Source organism: Dipodomys spectabilis, unplaced genomic scaffold, assembly GCF_019054845.1.
Source record: "Dipodomys spectabilis isolate Male_0828 unplaced genomic scaffold, ASM1905484v1 ptg000256l, whole genome shotgun sequence".
NCBI lineage: Eukaryota > Metazoa > Chordata > Mammalia > Rodentia > Heteromyidae > Dipodomys > Dipodomys spectabilis.
In genome coordinates, this window is record NW_024870933.1 from 2,145,486 (window position 1) to 2,167,705 (window position 22,220).

General features: G+C 33.8%; 1 protein-coding gene across 13 annotated transcripts in view; it reads right to left on the reverse strand.

The window, feature by feature from the left end:
* Slc4a10 (solute carrier family 4 member 10) overlaps positions 1-22,220 on the reverse strand; it is a 274,758-nt gene that overhangs the window by 139,093 nt on the left and 113,445 nt on the right. The gene's annotated exons all lie outside the window — the stretch shown is intronic.

Below are 22,220 nucleotides of genomic sequence, written 5' to 3' on the forward strand. Positions count from 1 at the left end.
CAGGAAAGTCTCAACTGAAACATGTTTAGTCATACTAACTTTCAGAAGACATGCCATTAATATGATACTTTTACATACTCAATGAGTATTATTTTAACAGTGTTCCTTTGAAAATATATCAAATATATCATAATAAATTTGACTTCAGAAGTGGCTATCTTTCTACTTAATTCTGTAATATTTATTTTTGAAAAGCAGAGCCAAATACTTCCCAATTCTAGTAAGATTAAAAATGAGAGTAACATATTTTTAATGCTGGAAGAAAATATGATAATGTATGTATATATATTTTTTCAATAATGAACCTTAATCTTATAAATATGAAAATAATTGTAAATCAATCTTCTAAAAAGACTTGAGGCTGAAAATAGTTTCTGTGTTCAGATTTCTTTCCTGTGTGGATACTTATAGGCAAGTGAAAAAGCAATTAGTTCAAATAACATTACAGAACATTAAAATGCATGTAAAGTTCAAAGATTCAATTCTTAGCCAAAGCTATGAATATTCTGTAACCAGAGATTGGGGCTACAAATCTAACTACCGGTTTCCATATGTCAGGTCCAGCCATTCACTCAAATGTACCAAATAAAGAGACAAGAAGTGGTGAAAAGCAGAGAAAGGAGATTATCACAGTATGGGTATGCCACAGGAAGCAAAGTATACAAACCAGTTTATCAGCTTATCCATATTAGATTTAAATAGAGAAAAAAACTGAAGCAAGTGTGAAAGGTATGCATAGTTAACAGGCCCAAATCTGACAGACCCTTATCTCAGTCCAAGTTCTGCAAGGGCTTTCAGGACAGTGATCACCTCTATGATCACTTGAGTGAAGCAATGTGAGATGATTACTCCTACAACAGAGTGCAAACTCATCATTATAGGTAATTGTCCTCATTTGGTTGGGTGGTCTGTCTATCTCTGCCTTACTCTGTTGTTGCTTTGTATAAGGATAGATAGTTTTAGCTATCATTGTAAAGAAAAGCTATCCATCTGTCCTCTTCTTGCTGGATATGAAGGTTTTTGCAAAGGAGAGACAGAGAGTAAAGAATACAGATACAAAATGAAGACAGAGAAGCAACAATTTTATGCTATTTTTAATTAACTTATAGGCCTAAGTAAAGAGTCAGTGCTTTTCAACAACAGTAATTTTCAGGACTATTTCTGCTCTTGTTTAGTATTTTACTTATAATGTTAAGTTATATTATGAGGGAAATTACACAGCAGTGACTAGCAGCAGGATCTCCAAGTTTAACTTAAAATATATTTAGATATTATCTCTGCCATTTATATTTATGCAACCTTGAAAAAAATCACTTTGTCTTTCTAAGCTACTTGGTTTAGCTATAAAGCAAAACTATTAGTGCTTATTTTATTCAGAAAGTGTTTTTTTATAATTCATAAAACAAAAGGTTTTAAAAAGCTAAGTTGTATTTCAAGTTGAATCTATTCAACTCTCTTTGGAGCTTAAGAAGCTCATCAGAGCTCAGGGAGTTTAGGGAAGTAACCATCTTCACCTCTCAAGTGCTGAAGAAGAAAGTGTTGAAAGCATAGGTGGCAAAGTTAGCATCTCTTGGAAAGAATACTGTCCTTCCAAACCTGGAAGACTGCCTGCTCTCCTGTAATTCCTTTCTGGCAGAAACTTTCTTCCTTCAAGGTAGAGCGGCAACCTGCCAAAATTACTACTGCCTCTGTGATTACACACTGTACATTCCCATTTACAGCTAAAAGGAGGTGTGAAGGGTAGGGGGACATAGGACATGGTGAGATTTTACCATAGAATGATCAAATATAGTGAAGGACAAAACTATAACAAGAGAGAAGGTAAGAAAAGATGAAGAGCAAGTGGAATATGAAAACACAAAAAATTTTAAAATGATGAGCAATACTGTATAGAAGAAAAATATACATAAAAAGCAGTATAAGTAAACAAGTATAATGGGAAGAATAAAATCAACACAGCAAACACAGCATTGCATATTATACCTTTATCTCTTTTGCAGACGTGTATGGCCTCTTCATGGCTTGTTCCCTTATTGAGGTAATTATTGTGTTGCTGGCTTCCTTCCCACCACACTGGCTTTCTTGCTGCAATTATTTCCTCTTAGGGACTTTGTCTTTTTTCACTTCCTGAAATAGTCTTAATACTTGGCTAATCCCTCACCTCCTACAAATCTTCAGGAATAGTTTGCCTCCTCAGTGGAGTATACATTTCATGTTATACCCTATCTTCTCTGAGTATGGTACTCATGCTCTTCTACTTTTATATGGCACTTCAACTCTACATAATTCATTATGCTTAGTGTTTAGTTCCTATTTTTTTCTCAAACAGTTTGTAAAGTTAATGAGTCAGAGAATTCTGAAATAGTGCTTGATAGTTTTTGGTAGTCTATAAACATTTATTAAGTAACTTTTTTGTATAAAGAAGATGATTAAGTAAAGACATCCAGTACAGGCATAATATCCTACACCATTAAACACCTTGATAAAGGGGTGGAAATACAGCTAATGATAACAAATTTTGTAGCAACAGTACCAAAACTGTCTCAATTCATGTCTGTGGAATTGTAGAGAAATTATTTTTTCTTGTTTCTGCAAGGTTGGGGATATCTAGAGGAAGAAAAACTGGCCTCAAAGTTTAAAGCTGACTGACTAGAGGGAGCCTCTTCTTGACTAGTGCGACTCGCATTTCCAAATGGAACAGAGCCTGGAGCTACTGCTTTAAACCTGAGAGCTCAGCCTTCTTTTCTCTAGGAAGATTGTTTTCCACGATGTGATGTGGTCTCTCACCCTCTCTCAGGGGGCAAGACAAGAATTCTTCAGTGGTTCCTGTACAACTTCCCAGATCCTCATTTCCAGGGTTTCTTCTGTGATCACAACTATTACATTCTTTCCTGACGTACTATTGCTCCTTCATGAAGCGAAAGGCAGCTATACTATGCTCATTATAGTAGTTTGCTTCTGCCCTAAAACACTAATATTTGTTTCAGGGCAAAATAAAAATCTACACATGTTTACAGCTTACCACTTGATTTAGGAGACTTTCTACAGAGATTATATACAATAATATAACATGTAAAATGTTGAACACAGTATCAGTTCCATGGTTGACCATTATACATATTAGTTCCCCTTTTCTCTCACTGAGCTAACCTTCACTGGCTGATGAAATAAGAAAAGGCATACACTTTTCTGTCCAGTTTCATTGTGTCCTGCTTCTCCCTATATTAACTACTTTCTGTTGTAATACCTGCTTAAAGCACTAGGGAATCACTTCAATATTTCTAGATTAAAATTATCATCATTTTTTTTCTACTACATTATATCCAAAATTGAAGTTTTCATCCTGATAGACCAGGAATTCAAGAAAAGAATGGTGTCATTGTTCTGATATAGTTTGACAAATATTAACTCCAGTCTGAATTACTTTCTAACATTATACAGTAAACAAAATTTATTTTGTAAGAATAAAGTTTTAGTTAGAAGAGGGAATACTTTCAAACAGATATATCTAAATTTGATCAAAATTTTCAGAAAGAGTTGACTTTATGTCACAATTTTTAAAAAGTAAGTTAAAAATATAAAACCAGCCTGGTATGGTTACTCATGCATGTAATCCCATCTACTCAGGAATGAAAGATCCCTGGGGTCATAGTTTAGGGATATCATGGGCTAAAAGTTAGTGAGATACCTACTTCAATGAATAATCTGAGCATACTAGTGTATGTCTGCAATGGCATCTACATAGGCAGCATAGACGGGAGGATCATGGTCCCTGAGTAGCATAAAAAAAATATGAGATCCTGTCTGAAAAATAACCTAATTTTGAAAGGGTTAGAATAGTGGCTCAAGAGACAGAGTGTGTATACCTAGCAATCTGGAGGCCCCAATTTCAATTTCTAGTACCACACATGCGAAAAGGGGGAAATAATTTAGATATGAATACATTTTTAAAACACTACTAAGCATCAAATACTGCTATTAAAAAACAGATAAATACAGAAGACCAGAATTTTTTCAGAATTTATCTGGCTTTAAAACCATCACTATAACTTAAGCTCAGAACTAAAAATGAGATTTTGTTTAAATTTTGTACAATTTTATTCAGAGTGCCCTCTTCAAGTAAACCTTTGAACAGTTAAGCAAAGCTTTTCCCTAAAGAGTAGTGTTAGAAGGCAAATTCTGGTCTTCAGAAGCTTACATAAAAGTCATAAGGAATTCTGAAAAAGTAAATGCATTTAGAATAAAGCTAGGGATTAGGGAAGATGTGAAATACCAGAGAAACCTCAGAGTCATTTGTTGTTGTTATTGTTGTTGTTGTTGTTTGGGTTTTTTTTCCAAATACAGATCAGATGTCAGCTAAAAAAATACAAGTTCTCTACAGGAAATATATAAAAAACAAAGGATAACATTGATTTCTGAGCACAAATATTATTAACAAATCCTGGATTGTTGAAGTGGTAAGGATATTATCATGTTGAGCAGATTCAGAATTATTCTACATATTTTAACTATAAGTATCAGCAATAAAACTTTTTTAATATTTAGACAGTACTAGAGCTTAAATTCAGTATTTGTGCCTGCTAGGTAGGCACTTTACAACTTGAGCTACACTCTCTACTCCTCTGAAATAGTTCTTGATGTGTTGATGGTCATGCCATTTCAATGTTTATAAAATATAATGATGAAAGAGATGCATTGAGTAATTATGATTAATAATGACTACTATAAAATACTCTCTTTTATTTATCTGGCTTGAAGAGGGTCATACAATCTACTCTCTAAGAGAACACTTTGTTTATTCCACGGAATGAATATACTACAGCTGGTGCATAATTACTGAGTCACTATAGCCATTTAGATTAGTCAGTCATGGGAAAAAGGTCAAATACATTCAAATAAATAAACATGTGATTTTTAATTCCATGGAGACTCTAACAGAATCAGAGAACACAAGAAGGTATCATTAATCACAATATACCAGAGTTATTAGTCCCACAGGAATTCTCTGATGAGAGTGAGCAATACAGAAAATGAAAATGAGCCCAAGAAGGTATGAGTAAGGATGTTTATACAGGAACTAAGTATTACAGGATCCTGCACTGCTCAGTGTTGTGTTATTTGACTAGAAGAAAGTATAGCATTATATCAGTGATGGTCCCATTTATTTACCCTATATCATTATAAAACAAAATGCCTATTTCTGACTATGCTAGGTAAAAAAAAAAAAATAGAATTCCAGAAAAGGCAATCCAAAGAGGTAATCTAAGATGCAAGTTTCAAAAGTATTTTTGCAGGTTTTCAGAAATACTGTCTTTGTAAGAAGTTTTATTGTTCGTCAAATAAAACACAGCAACTGAACTAACATTATACCTTAAGAGTATGTTTACAATAGCCAAACTATGCAACGGGTCCAGGTACCCATTAATTGATGAATCAATAAAGAAAATGTGTCATATATATGTATGTATGTATATATATGTACACACATACATATACCACATCATATATACACATGCCACCTTATGTGTATATATACATATTACAATATTATACATACATGCAATTATATATACACACAAAAATGAACTTTTACTAAGCCAATAAAGAAGAATAAAAATATATCATGTGTTGGACATTCTCATGTTTAGTGAAAAAAAATCAATTCCATGAAAATAAATATTTCCAGTTTTCTCTCATTTGTAAAAGCTGGGGAGAAGAGAGAAGGTCATAAATGTGAAAGGGAAAATATTGAGGAAGCAGAAGGGAAGAGAAGAGGTGGAAACAGAAGCAGAATAAAAAGGTAATAGAAGTGAACACAATCAAAGTAATACATATAAATATATACAGAAACATAATGAAATCTTTTTAGTAATATATGCTAATGAAAAAAATTATTTTAAATCTAATACTCAATATGTCTTCAGTAAGTGAATGAATCATAATAATGTGGGTTTTTCTTAAATTTTTGAAGGAATACATGAGGATTTTTAGTTTGTGTTAGTTGGAAATAGCTTAATGTTGGATGTTAATTATGCTTAGACAGTCTAGAGTTCTAAGCAATCAAAAAACTGGACAATAAGAAATGTTTATAATTGGGGCTGGGGAGGTCGCTCAGTGGTAGAGCGCTTGCCTTGCATGCATGAGGCCCTGGGTTCAATTCCTCAACACCAAATAAGCAAAAAGAAAAAAACCAGAAGTGGCGCTGTGGCTCAAGTGGTAGAATGCTAGCCTTGAGCTGAAGATCTGAGGGACAGCGCCCAGGCCCAGAGTTCAGGCCCCCCAAAAAAACTGTTTATAATTTCTTGTACTTAAAAAAGATAATCATCCCAATATTAAAGATTCATGTCCAACAATAAAAACACTACCAATAATACAAATTGGAATGCAAATAAAAAGCATTACATGTTCCATTTGTAATTAAGCAAATGTTACTGTATCATACCTGACATTCAGTGATGTAAAAATTCATGAGTTTAAAATTTTTAAAAATAGATCAGGAATAGCCTTAGCATTAAGTGAAAGTTCAATAAAGAATATATGTTTGAGTTAGCTTAACAATTAATGATTTTGGATCATAAGATGCACATTGGGCAATATACAAAAAGGAATTCACGTGAGCAAAATCGGAAGAGAACTCTTTGTGAAATCCATGTTTAAGCAGGAATGAAAACCAAGGCATACATTGTGTGTGTGTGCTGGTTCTGGGGCTTGAACTCAAGGCATAGGCACCATCCCTGAGCTTTTGTGCTCAAGGCTAGCATTCTACCCTTGCTTGAGCAACAGCACCATTTTCAGCTTTTTGGTGATTAATTAGAGACATGAACTATCCTACACAGTCTGACTTCAAACCGTGATCCTCAGATCTCAGCCTCCTGCATAGCTAAAATTAAATGTGTGAGCCATCAGTGCCTGACAAGGCATACATTTTAATAAGCACAAAGATTTGAGGAATAGACTAGATCAAATATCCTAAAATAATGTAGAAAATGAAAGAAAAAGAAAAGTAGAATTTACTTTCACACTTAATAGCATTCTAATTAAATTATGATTTCTAAAAATGTTAGTCACATTGGAGATGGGAAGGAATGGTAAGGGGAAACAAAGGAGGGGGCAACAATGCTTGATAAGAAATGCACTCATTACCTTGCTCATGTAACTATAAGCCCTCTGTATGGTATTTTCACAATTAAAGAAAAGAAAATAAGCAGATATGTAAAACTGTAAACTCTTTCCATATTTAATTTTGTATTATAGTTACATGAAAAAATGTATACACCTATAGAAAGGGCTCACACTGAGAATCATTGTAATTAAGGACTGAAGGGCTTACTTGGAAAAACTAGGGAGTTTGTTGAGAAGGAACATGAGTTTTCCATGAGAAAGCTTGGTAGAATTACACTATGAAATTGTAGGGATAAAACTATTAAAATATCTTAAACAAAAATAAAAGCCATTGGCATTATCATACAGCTATTTACAAATAAGAATCAGCTGACCTCCCAAATTAGAAACTGACTGTTAGGTGCAGAAGCCAGCCATCAGTAGTTAGTAGTTGAGTCCTATTCAAATTGATCATCTAAAGAATTATTATCAATGTAGTATGGTTGCTATTTGAAACCAACAAATTTAAGGATAACTTGTTATTCAACGAGTAAAAAGAAAGAAATTACAAAAACGGATACAGAAGAAAATGATTCTGATTAGAAAACAATTGGAAAACAACAGAGATGCTCTCTCATGACCAAGAGCTCAAAGAAAAACAATTTAACAGGAAGGAAGAATCAACAACGATTGATCCTATCTGATCAGCATGATAATAACAAATTGTATACAACCACCTGAGTAAGGTTAGAAACTGAGGGTACTAGAAAAGGCAAACAATGACAGAACTAGTGCTATCAATGCGATCTCTGCCCTGGACTAAGATGGCAGCATTGCCTCTGGGAGTAGAAACACAATGTAATGGCAGAAATGTGTTCACAGTACCAGTGTCCAGAGTTGCCAATGACAGCAATAGGGTGGTTGGCACTTGTGTATAGACCAACAACTTGTCTTTGCCAAGCTATATAAGATCCTAGAAACATCACTGGACCAAAAAAGATATCGGAAGCTCTGGCACATTCACATCTGCTTTCAACAAAAAAATTTAGGACAGATAGGTCAGAAAAGTCTAGGAGAATCTTTCTCCAATTAACCTGAAAAAACACTGGACTGGAATGGTGACTCAAGTACTAAAACGTCAAAACCCAAGCAACAGTGTGAGGCCCTACATTTAAGCCCCAGTAATTGCACATGTACACACACACACAAGTTAGAAGAAATAAATAGAAATTCTCATATTATGCTAATAGGTTTGCACATGGGTACAATCATTCTAGAAGAAGGTATAAGAAGGTTTAAACCTTGTAGTAACACTTCACCTTTAGTTTTACATGTTTATTAGCATCAATCAGTTGTTCAAGATGCTTTCATTTTTACCATTTCTATACATACCTACAGTGTACCATGACTAGGCTTACTCCTGTCACTCTTCCTCCTGTCCCTCTGCCCAAATCAATCTCAACAACATTCACGGTTCCATTTTCACACATGTACCTAAAGTGTTTTGACCATCGTCATCCTCCTTCTTTCTCAATTCACCCTCCCACTTCCTCTAGTACCCACACCCCCACGATAACTTATACAATCCTGTCCTGCACTGTATTTTTGTGTATGCTAGCATTTTAACTTCAAATCATTTGATTGAGTAACTTTCCTGAGAATTTATACTAGAAAGATTACCAATATACACAGATGAATATGTAAGGTCTTTAGCAATTGAGTTTAAATAGGAAAAATGAAAAAGAAGCAAAATGCTCATTAATAAGGGACTGCTTAAAACAACAAGGTGAGGGCTGGGAAGGTGGCTCAGTGGTAGAGCACTTGTCTTGCATGCATGAGGCCCTGGGTTCAATTCCTCAGCACCACATAAGCAGAAAAAAAAGCCGGAAGTGGTGCTGTGGCTCAAGTGGTAGAGCGCTAGCCTTAAGCTGAAAAGCTGAGGGACAGTACCCAGGCCCAGAGTCCAGACCCCACGACCAAAAAACAACAAAAAAAAAAAAAAAAAAAAAAAAACCAAGGTGAACATGCCATGAAATGCTATGTAGCAACTGCAGTAGATGAGATCTTCATGATTAACATGGAAAGATGTTAGGGTTTTCAACTATAAAGAGCTGAGTTCACAAGATAAAACAGGAGACATAATCCCATTTATACATAATCTAATTAGAATTATGTGTTTGTTTACAATACATAATTGAATCAATGTTATGGTCATAATATTAACTCTCTTGTTTTATTCAGAAGATTGCTATTAATTGTTTTGGGTGATGGAATTTTATCATAATTACATTAGTTTCTTATAGTTCTTGGATTTTTTTATAATTAAGTTTATTTTAATAATTTTATAACAATTAAAAGTATTTTAACTTAAAAAAATCTAGAAACTTGAGGAGGTGTCAGAAAAATCAGTGGATAAAACAGAACAAAATATCAAGGAAGACATCCTTTGAGAAGACAGGAAACAAAGGGAAGAAGATGAAAGAGAGTTCTGAAAATAAACTCATATTTAAATTTTTTAAAGCAATGGAGAATTCAAAAAAGCTCAGTACAGCTACCATGTGTCATAAGTATACAGTCTTTTAATAAATAGAATGCAGATTGAAAAGCTTAAGAGAAAATTAGTGAAATAGCATTAAGAGAAAATTAGTAACAATAGGAAAAATAAGTTATTCACATCCAAATAATGCTTCAAGTTTTAACCTGAACCTTATTTTTATGATCAATATAATTATTTACTTCATTGTTGTTATAGTGTTGTTATCACAATAGAGTTGGATATGTAGCTAAGCTACCAAAAATGCCTTTTTTCAGTATTGTCATCTAATTAACTGATGATAGTTTAATATTGTCACAAACAAATTGACTTATACAAAGGAAAAATAGGGATGATTTAAAATAATTTAGCCAAAAATTAGAACTACTTTTGCCAAGAAATCTGTGGCATAATTATTACAAGTGCATCTATGGTAATTTAGAAACAGTATGAAAAGTAAAGAACATTCATAATCTTTCCTACCCCCGAGACCAGACCAAAGCTTATTTCATAAGCAGAAAATTTAAATTTTATGTTCTTCTCATCATGATTTCAATAATATTGATTTCCTTCATTATCTCTCCACTAAAACTCACTAGATAGTAGAATAAAAGAGAAGGGCAGGGAAAAGGTCTAAACTTTTCACCATGCTTCAAACAGTTCTGCAGTAAACTGTTTGAGGAAAATAGAAAGAAGAAAATGCATAAAACTTAAGAGTAGAATGTGGATTACCAGAGGGAGGCTGAGGTGGTTAGGATAAAAGTCAAAGGGTACAAAATTTCATTTAAATAGCATAAATAAGTTCAAGAAAGCTGTTATAGACAGAACAACTCAGGTTGGAAGTATAAGCTGCGTTTAAGAGGGACACTAAAAACAAATGCTTCATCAAAACTACAGTGCAGAGTCTGAGGTACAAATCTCACTATGAAAACACAAGGCAACATAATAATGAGAAAAATCCAAAAATAATAATGGCAATACCAGAAAAAGATTTAAAAGCCTAGCTTAATAAATGATCAATGACTTCATAGAGGATTCAAACAGATGAATGAAGTAAGGAAGGAAGTCAATTCAGGACTTGGGTAAGAAAAAAAAAAGCAATGTAAGTGAGAAATTTACCAAGAAAAATGAGATTCTGGAAGAAAATAAGAAATGTTAAAAATGAAAATATAATAAAATTTTAGAAAATCATGGAAATCTCTACTAATATACTAGGTCTAGCAAAAGAAATAATATCAAGGATTGAAAATGAAGTCAAGGATATATTACATTCAAACAGCAATAAAAATTACATGAACACAACTTTCAAGAATGCTGTAACATTATTTACAGCAAATCTAAGAATACATGGGGTAAAAGAAGGAACTGAATACAGACTAAAAGCACAGAAAACCTACTCAATAAAGTTAGAGCAGCATATATCCCAAATTTAGAGAAAGATGTGAAAATCTACGTTTAGAAGACATGTAGAATCTAAAACTAATATAACCAGAGAAGAAAGTCATTATTTCACAGTATAACAAAATGCCAACAAAAGAATAGACTATTAAAAACTGTAAGAGATAAATGCCAACTTAATTAAAAGTAAAACATCAAAATTACACCAGACCTCTCAGCATAAACCCTAAGAGCCAGGAAAACAGGGAATGATATATTTCAAGCCTAGAAAGTAATAACATCCAAACAAGATTACTGTATGCAACATAGTTATACTTCAAAATCAATGGAGAAACAATACAAACACAAAGTAAAGCAATCTGTAATCACTAAGCCAGGTTGTAAAAAATACTCCAATGATTATTACACACTATGAGGAAAAAAAGTATAATCACAAATCCAAGAGTTCAGAAAAGTATAAATTTTATGAGAGGTATAAATAAAGATATAAGAACTGGGGGAGAAAAATCAAACATATTCAACTCAGTAGAACAGAAAACACCCAAAATGAAAAAGAAAGAGAAAAGAACAAGTGGAACTTAAATCAATAGAGAAAAACAATGAAAACAATTATAGGAATTGGCAAATACCTCTTGATAATAACCCTAAATGTAAAAATGTAAATGATCTTAACTCTCCTGTTAAAAGATGTCAACTGGCTCATAGATTCAAATACCCCTCTTCCGTTTTTAAGTACTAAGGACTGAACTCAAGGTCCTTTTTTATATTGGTTAGTTTTTAGGTAAGTTCTTTTTTCTACCCAGACTGTAATAGGCTGCAATCCTCCTACACAGGCTTCCCATGTCACTGTGGAAGACAAAGATATGCACAGCTGTTATGCCTCTCTGATAGTTATGATGTCAGGAGCCCACATCCACACTCCACCATTACACTTGTACTTTTCAAACCACAATCCTCAATCTCCTCATCCCGTATAACTAGGATTATAGTCTTGAGCCACTATATTCAGTGAAATAATTCTTTTCATCATAATGGAATAAAGTTAGAAATCAAGAACTAGAGAAACTATAGAAACTGTACAAACACACGGAAGTTGAACTTTATATTTTGAACTACCAACTATAAAACACTGAAAAAAACATATTGAAGACACTAGAAGACAGAAAGACTGCTCACGTTCATAAATTGGTAGTATTAATATTGTGGAATTGTATAAATGGACACACTACTAAAAGTGATGTATAGATTTAATGCCATCTTCATCAACATCCACCGAAATTCCTCACAGAACTATACAAATAATCCTATCATTCATAGAAAGAACACACACCCATAGGAGGAAAGAGAGATAGAGGAAGGGAGGGTGAGAATGAAGAGAGAAGAGGGAAAGGAGAGAGAGAGAGAGAGAGAGAATAGCTAAAGTAATCCTGATCAAAATGAGCAATGCTGAAGGTTCACAACTTCTGGTTTCATGCTATATATACTACAGAGCCACAGTAATAAAAATTGTAGGTACTAACACACACACACATACACACACACCACACACAGCAATAGACTAGAAGATCCGGAAATACACCCACTCAACTGCAGCCATATGATTTTCAGCAGTTTCCAAATACATTGCCAGAAAGAAGACAAAATTTAAAAGTTAAAAATTAAAAGAAATATTTTTGTGTGTAGAAGGGGGACTACTTGGGAGGGACATATCCAGTAAGAGAAGGGATGGGGACAAAAAGGGTGATTGGGGTTAATATGACCAATTACACTATATATCATAATAAAATCATTCTTTTGTATAATTAATTTGTGCTAATAAAAATTTAAAATTAGCTTTACAGCTCAATTTTCTCTCCAAAAGAGAGATCGATTGCATAGTGTGGTGAGTATGGTTAATTACATAAAAAAGTATGGAAAAATGAAAAGCCAACTCACATTGTTACCTTATGAGGTAAAGCAAATGTGATTTAGCAAAGTTTAATTATTCTACGATGCTTTCCTTTCCTAACAAATGGGGCAATGTCATTCTTTCTGAAGGAGGCATAGAATTCCATTGTGTATATATACCACATTTTCTTGATCCATTCATCTACTGAGGGGCATCTGGGTTGCTTCCATATCTTAGCTATGGTAAATAATGCTGCAATAAACATAGTCGTGCTGGTAGCTTTAGTGTGGTCTTGTTTGTGATCATTTGAGTAAATGCCCAAAAGTGGGATTGCCGGATCATAGGGGAGCTCTACGTGGAGTCTTTTGAGGAACCTCCACACTGCTTTCCAAAGTGGTTGAACAAGTTTACACTCCCACCAACAATGAAGTAAGGTTCCTTTCTGTCCGCATCCCCTCCAGCATCTGTTGTTATTCCAGTTCTTGATTGTAGCCATCCTAACTGGGGTGAAGTGGTATCTCAATGTTGTTTTGATTTGCATTTCTTTTACGGCTAGAGAGGTTGAGCATTTCTTCATGTGTCTATTGGCCATCCTTCTTTCCTCTTAAGAGAAATTTCTCTTTAAGCCTTTAGCCCACGTATCTATTGGGCAGTTGTTTCTTTGAAGATTTGTCTTGGGGGGATTTAATTTTTTAAGTTCCAGGTATATTTTAGATATGAGACCCTGTCTGTTGTAAGCCAGGCCCAAAGAAACATAGGTCCCATGGTTTCCTTTATTTGCAATAACTAGTATATGTCTGAGTCAAGTAGAAAAGGTCAGATAAGTTGATGTTAGGGGAATGAACCCCAAGATAAGTATTCAAATGGTTTTTTTTGTTTTTTTTTTCCTTTCATGCAATTGTTTCTATCATATTTATAAGATGATTTCTATGTTGCTTTGTATGTCCCTCCCCTACAGTATAACCCATACTTTCACTGTTTTTGATGTAGGTATAATTTGTGGAGGGGAAGGGGAAAAAAACAAATCGTTTAACTAGGGATACAGGTGGACTCATTGGGACAATGAGATGTACAAGTCGTTATGTCGAAAAATGAACTTAACAACTTTGGTGGGGGGTGGGGGGGTTGGGTGGGGGAGGGGAGGAGTATGGGAAGGGATGGGAAGGGGAAATAAAGAGGAGGCAACAATGCTTGATAAGAAATATTGCAGCATTATTTACCATAGCTAAGATCTGGAACCAACCCAAATGCCCCTCAGTAGATGAATGGATCAAGAAAATGTGGTATATATACACAATGGAATTCTATGCCTCCATCAGAAAGAACGACATTGCCCCAGTTGTTAGGAAATGGAAAGACTTGGAAAAAATTATATTAAGTGAAGTAAGCCAAGCCCAAAGAAACATAGGTCCCATGATTTCCCTTATTTGCAATATCTAGTATATGTATGAGTCAAGCAGAAAAGGTCAGATAAGGTGATGTTAGGAAAATACACCCTAAGATATGTATTTTAAATGTTTTTCTTTCTTTCATGCATTTGTTTCTAATGCAATTATAAGATTATTTCTTTGTTGCTTTGTATGTCCCTCCCCCACAGTATAACCCCTGCTTTTGCTGTATTTGATGTCGGTATAATTTGTGGAGGGGAAGGGGAAAAACAAGTCGTTTAAGTAGGGATACAAGTGGACCCGTTGCAACAATGAGAAGTACAAGTTGTCATGTCGAAAACGAACTTTACAACTTGGGTGGGCGGGGAGGGAGGATGGGAAGGGATGGGAAGGGTAAACAAAGGAGGAGGCTACAATGCTTGCTAAGAAATGTACTCACTATCTTGCCCATGTAATTGTAACCCCTCTGTACAGTATTTTCACAATAAAAAAAAAAAGAAATGTACTCGTTATCTTGCCCATGTAATTGTAACTCCTCTGTACAGTATTCTCACAATTAAATAAATAAATAAAATAAAATAAAATAAGAAAAGGTTACAGATTTTAAGCTTTATTGAAAATAAAAGATTTTTTTCAAATTCAAAAAAAATCATTCTACGATGCAAATATACTTCAAAACATCATGTTACCTACAGTAACTCATTTAATTTATAATGATTACTTCACAATGTCACCTTCAGAACACTACTCTTATGCTATTAAGTTCTGTTATGAAATAATGAACACACTTAAGTCTCAGATGTCTGGAAACCTGGAAAACAAACTGTGGAAGGTAGTGCTAATATAAACCTGTGTAGTAAAAATTAAGAGGCTTTGCTCATTTCTTATTTGTCTTCAAAGTATTAAATATTTTTCAAGAAAATATCTGAGGATTAAAAGAACAATTTCTTTATTGTAAAATTCTCTGTTCATATTTATAGGATTATATTTAATGTGATGAAAGGAATTCTTTTCATCTATTCTCTGAAATAATGAGTAATTAAAAACGTTACATAGATACACACACACACACACAAATATGCAATTCTCATTCACAAAGATTATGGCAAAGTTTACTTTAAAGAACAAATATCCCACATACTATGCTGTGCCGTCACAGCAAGAGAACAGTGCTAAACAGAGCCTGGCATATATGGAAAGTGAGTATCAGAGATAGGGTCTTGTTCTAAATATGACTGGTTAAAAACTGACATCTTAAGTTAATGGTGTTAAATGTATGGCAATAGGACCCTCAAACTATCAAACTATGAATTCTCAGGATTTCTTTTTTTTAAATTTTTTATTGTGAAAATACCATACAGAGGGTTTCGCAGGATTTCTTAAACACGCTTAAACAAGAGAATATATATCACTACACTCATACAAACACATGCCTCTGAGTATTTGCAAATGTAATAAACAAATCAGATATCAAAAATTGTTTTTGATTTTTAAAATTTACACTATAATATTAGCGCATAAATAACCTCCAAGTTATCTCTCATTGCAAACAAACAAAATACCAAGAATAAGTGTCATTATCAAAAGGATTATGTGAATTATACATAAAATATGTGAAAAATGAAGAAACATGGAACATGACAAGTAACTCAAGTGAGAGATAATTTAGGAATAAAAGTGAATTCAATTACTAAAGACTTCTGTTGTCTTATTTTTATTTGTACTGTATCCAAGAAAAAAATAAAATTGTTTATTATAAAAATGTGAATAGATGTTGAGGTTGGGAAGGTGGCTCAGTGGAGAGTGCTTGCCTTGCATGCATGAGGTCCTGGGTTCGATTCCTCAGCACCACATAGCAGAAAAAGGCAGAAGTGGCACTATGGTTCAAGTGGTAGAGTGCTAGTCTTGAACTGAAGAGGTCAGGGACAGCACCCAGGCCCAGAGGTCAGGCCCCATGACCAACAGAAAAACAAAAATGTGAATAGGTGTTAAAAATAATTCAATAGAAGACTGGAAGTCAGCTATTTTTCCCTTGAAATATGCAATATTAGACTTCTCAATTTTCATTTTCAAATATCCAGCATGCATGACAGGAAAAATATAAAGTCCCAAATGAATGCTGTGTAGTTATCTCCATTCGTTATCATTATCATGCTAATACACTTCAGTTTACATTAGCCCTTTATCAACAATACTGCATTGCACAAAAGTTAATCAACCAGGAATAGAAGAAAATGATCCTTTTTCTATAAAAAGAAGTGTCACTTTAGATGAGTTAAAAAAAATAAGATAATCAAGTTTGTGGTACATCAATGAAGAGAATTAAAGTTAACTATATATATATATGTATATATATACATATATATATATATAGCTATGTAGCTATATAACAAAACTAATGTCAGTAAGAAAGTGGCTTTTGTTTCTTTTTTTTTCTTTTTATCTTTTTTTTTTTGTCAGTTGTGGGTCTTGAACTCTGGGCCTGGGCATGGTCCTTCAGCTTTTCAGATCAAGGCAAGTGCTCTACCACCTGAGCCACAGAACCCCTTCCAGTTTTCTAGTGGTTAATTGGAGATAAGAGTCTCAAGAACTTTCCTACCCAGACTGGCTTTGAACTATGATCCTCAGATCTCAGCCTCCTGAGTAGCTAGGATTACAAGCGTGAGCCACTGGTGCCCAGCTATGGCTTTCTTATTCATGCAAATAATTCGTAGGCCAATGGCCAGTCTTTCAAAATAATGCAAAAAAGTATTTGGAAACTATGCTATATGAGTACAAATTAAATATCAAATTATTAACTATCAGCTTTTTGCTTTGTAATAGAACTAATTTATAGAATCATGAAAAGTCAGTAAAAAAAAAAAAAAAGCCTGTCTTCTTTATGAGTTTGAATCCCTGTAATACCATCTTCTACTCATGTGACCTGAGCAAGTCATTTAATAATCTGCCATTGAGTGTCTTCATTTGCAAAATGGAGTTAATTATAGTACTTACCTCACTGAGTGACCATAAAGATTCACTCACTCTCCACTTTCTGAATTATATCATGCAAGAGCTTAAACTTCACCTCTAGTCACATTTTATACATTCCACATAATCCCAGTGACTTAACCACACAAGAGTTACCGTTTACAGAAAATAAAAGACCTTTTCTTCTTTGCCTTCATATGCCTATTTATCCTTCAATGCCCATTCTATCTCGTGAATCTAATGTCAAATTGTTCCAGCAGAGGTTGTTTTATGCTCTACTGACAATTTTTATATACTTTATGTATGCATATATATGTATATATTCATTTCAATCTCACACCATACTGTCTACTTAAAAACCAATTAAATCTAGCACAAATAGCTTGTAAACAAATTGTGATTTCATTAAATTATTATCTATAATAATCTATAATTGTTATCTATAATCTATAATGAATTCTTTGGCAGTTTTTGATACTTAGTGATATTGTCTACTGCTATAATCAAACATCATTTCACTGCTTATCAATAGCAAATTTTTTATCTTTTATTAACCAATCAACCACTCAAGAAAGTACTTTGGTTGCAATTTCATTGTTATTTTTAATTCTGTAAGGATATCATACTAAGAAGATGTTCCAGTTTAAACTTTCTGATTTTTCTGATGGTTGCCTTCTGAGTAGGAAATACTGTAATAAATGGCCACAGTGGTTTTATATATATAGAGAGAGAGATTTAATTATAAATTATATATTCTGTTCCTTTTGCACAGCAATAAATTCATTATATAATAAATAGTATTTTACAACTAACTAGCAAAAATTTCTGCACTTACTGTGCCATAAAAATATAATATTCAAATTCTACTTCTCTTGTAGATATGTACTAGTAATAAAAAATAACTTCTCATATTATAGTAAAGTATATGGCACTCAAATTCACTGGGATTTATAGCTTGCCTAGTTGTAGTGTGATCCAAGAAGGAATCTTACATATTCTTAATCACAGTCACCATTGTAATGAAAAGGCAACCACTGACAGAACATGAGTATGTTTAGCTTCCAGGAACACTATAATAATGAACACTCAATAATTTCATATAACTTTTACATAATAAAATTATAACTATTATTTTACTTTTTCATCATAATTTTAAATATAAAAATCATTCTTTGTTCATAGAGAATGCAGAGAAGATGGCAGGCCTTATGTGGCCTTTAGGTCATATGTCACTGACCCTTGGCATATAATTTTTGAGGTAAAAGATGATAAAATAAAGGTCCAGCCACAATATTTTTCTTTTATTTTCTAAGGTATTTTTATTACCTTGATTGCAAAATACTGCATCAGAATGATAGAACCAATACTCATTAATTTATTTTTTTTAGTGGAAAACTTTGAAGTTATATTTTTGGGGGACAGAAGACCATTCTAGTTATCATTAAAAACTCAAGAATGCATTAGGTAAAATGAGTACCATATAAGGGCACTATTACTGACAGAATTATGTTGTGTGCTCACTTTGTGCTAGGTGCTTTACTATATATGAATATCAAATCAAAATGTGACTAAATTAGCTAGGTATGGTAGTATACAGCTATAGTTTCAGCTACTCAAGAAGCTGAAGCAAGGGGATTGCTTTTGCTAATGATTTTGAGACCAACTTGAACAACATAGCTAGATCAAAATCATCTTAAATAAAAGAAAATGCTACTAGATTTATTTTATAAAGTATGTTTGTTTTTTAATAACTTGCCAACAGCAGTTTTAGACTGAGTTTCTTTTACTTTATAAGTGACATGGTAATAGTTTGACACTGTGTTTAGGAAAGTCACAGAATAATGAACTCTACTGTGATTCTTGACAACTGAAAAAGAAAGAGGAAAGCATTGTTTAAATAAAGTTTACTTTTTATATGCTTGATCCATTTCAAATGCGGATTTGTCTTATTTTTTTTTTACAACTCTCTGCTGGTAGTATCCCTATTCACCATCCTAAAGTAACCCAGTGCAAAAGTAACCCAGGAGTCCATCAAAAATTGAATAGCTAAGCAAAATGTGACATATAAAACAGAATCATTTTGTTCCTCCAAAGGACAGAAATTCTAAGACATGCTACAATGTGGGCAAACCCTGAGGACATAGGAAGTGGAATAAACTAGTCACAAAAAGACTCATATTATATTATGCCAATTGGATTATGCCAATTGGATGAAGTATCTGCAGCAGTGCAATTCATAGCAACAAAAGGCAGAAGAGTGGTTGTCAAAGATTGTGGGAAGAGGAAAAGGGATGTCATTTATGTACAGCTTCAGTTTTGCAAGATAAAAATGTTCCTGAGAAAATGGAAAGACTTGGAAAAAATTATATTAAGTGAAGTAAGCCAGGCCCAAAGAAACATAGGTCCCATGGCTTCCTTTATTTACAGTAACAAGTATACATCTAGGATAATCTTACCAGACAAGGTCAAAACCTATGTATATATGACCATATAAGATGATGCTAAGTGTCCCAAGATAGGGACACAAGAGGTTTTTTTCTTTGTCACTGTTGTTTTTAATGTACTATGTGATTTTTTTTGTTTCATTTGTATGTTCTTCCCCTATGGTATAACCCCTGTTGTCACTGTATATGATTCTGGTGCCCATTTTTCTAATTTGGGGAGGGGAAGGGAAATAACAAAATGCTGAAACAAGAATACAGGTTGACCCAGTGTAACAATGAGATGTACAAGATGTACTATATGAAAATGAACTTTACAACTTCAGGGTGAAAGGAGGGTGGAACTGGGGAAGTGGGAAAGGAAGGGATGGTAGGGAAAAGCAAAGGAGGGGGTAATAATGCTCGATAGCAAATATACTCATTATCTTACTCATGTAACTGTAACTCCTCTGCACAGTATATTTACAATAAAAAAGTTAGGGGGAAAGCTATAATTTAAATAAAAGAAATTTGTAGATTAAAAAAAATGTTCCTGAAAGTGGCTGCATGACAGTGTGAATGATTTCGATTATAAAGTTTGCATTATACATTTTTACAACCATAATTATATAAATCTTAAACTGCAATAAAAATAATCTGGTTGCTAGTAATGGACTAGAAATTTATTAGTGCTGTCAAAATTGCTAAACTGATAGCATTTCACATTGTGCAGCTGAGTTTTATTCCCTTTGTGATAATCTAGTTAATAGGACACACTATTTTTAATGCACATATTATTTTTCATTAAGAAGTCATATTTCATTAATGTATGCTTATGCTGCAGAAGATACAAAATGCTCCTAACTAAAAAAAAAATAGTCATAGCTGGTTGCTGATGGCTCATGCCAATAATCCTAACTACTCAAGAGACTGAGATCTGAACTTTGTGGTTTAAAGCCAGGCTGGGCAGGAAAGTCCATGAGACTCTTATCTCCAATTAACCAGCAGAAAACCAGAAGTGGTACTGTGGCTCAAAGTGAGTGAAAAAGCTTATGGACAGCACCCAGGCCCTATGTTCAAGCTCCACGACCAACTAAGCTAAAATAAAGTGCAGACATCCATTCTGATAGAAATTGGGCAGGATAAAAGAAAAAAAAAGGGGAATTAAATAAAGAATAACTTAGAGGACACTTAGTTCCACATGGGACTGATTCTATTTATTCACCAACCACTCTGGAGTTTCAGGCTTAGTATAATTTCACAGTTCCTATCTTCTTGTTACTAACCTAAATTACTAGAAAACAGACTATGGAATGCATTTTTTTTCTTTTCAGCATCCCCAAATACTTGCCACCTCTTTTATATTCATTCAACTAGTAGTGTGAATTATTGTGCTATTCTGTAGAATATTCATTTATTCTAAATTCTTTTGGGCTCTATTTTGATAAAAAGCGAGGGCACTAATATAGTCACAGAGCAATACCATAAATGTATACTGCTCCACTTTCCCAAGGACTATATCTATTGCCACATTTTGATAGGCATAGGAAAAACTAATCCACTTTCAGGTCAAAGCTGAGGCCATGATAACCTGCTCTACAAAATATCCCACATTTGATACAGTAACTATGGCCACTTGGTGGAGCTTGAAGTCATCTATTATTATTCTGTAGCATTTGGCAAGTTTCTTTAGTGGTCAAATAGGTGCATACATTAAGTTTTAAAAGGTGGCACTAATCTCTACCGCTCCCCCTCCAAAACAATCCTGACTTTTATGTGTTCACATAGTTTCAGAGCCAACAACACAGTATAATAATTCTTAACCTATAGCCTTAAGAAACAATCTGAAGAGTCCATCAACTTCTAACTATGCATATTATTACTATTCTTACGGGATGTGCTTCATCATTTCTTACTATATTTATCTGGTTCTCTGGTTAGGGGCCTTTTCTCTGCCAATATCATGTTCTTGTTTGTTTTCTATATGTAGTATGTCTTTAAGTATCTTCTATAATGCTGGTTTGGTGGGGATAAATTATTTCAATTTTTCCTTGTTGTGGAAGGTTTTTATTTGTTCCTCAGTTAAAAAGGTCCCTCAGTTATAAAGAAGAGCTTTGTGTATACTATTTTTGGCTGGTAGTTGTTTGCCTTTAAGGTGTGGCATACTCCATTACAGGCTCTCCTTGCTTTTATAGTCTCTACTGAGAAATCTGCAGTTATTCTGATTGGTTTTCTTTTATAGTTAATTGTTCTTTTCTCCCTGACAGATTTAAGGATCCTTTCCTTGGTCTTTATTGATCCTGTGTGGATTAAAGTGTGGCAATGGGATGTTCTGTTCTGGTCTGATCTGTTTGGGTTTTGAAAGGCTTCTTGTATCTGAATGGGCCTATCATTCTGGATGCTCAGGAAGTTCTCTGCTAACATCCTCTGATTGAGTCCGGAAGCTCCTGTAAGGACAACCATGTTCATTGCAGCATTGTTACCATGGCCACAATAAGAAATCAACCCAGATGTCCTTCAGT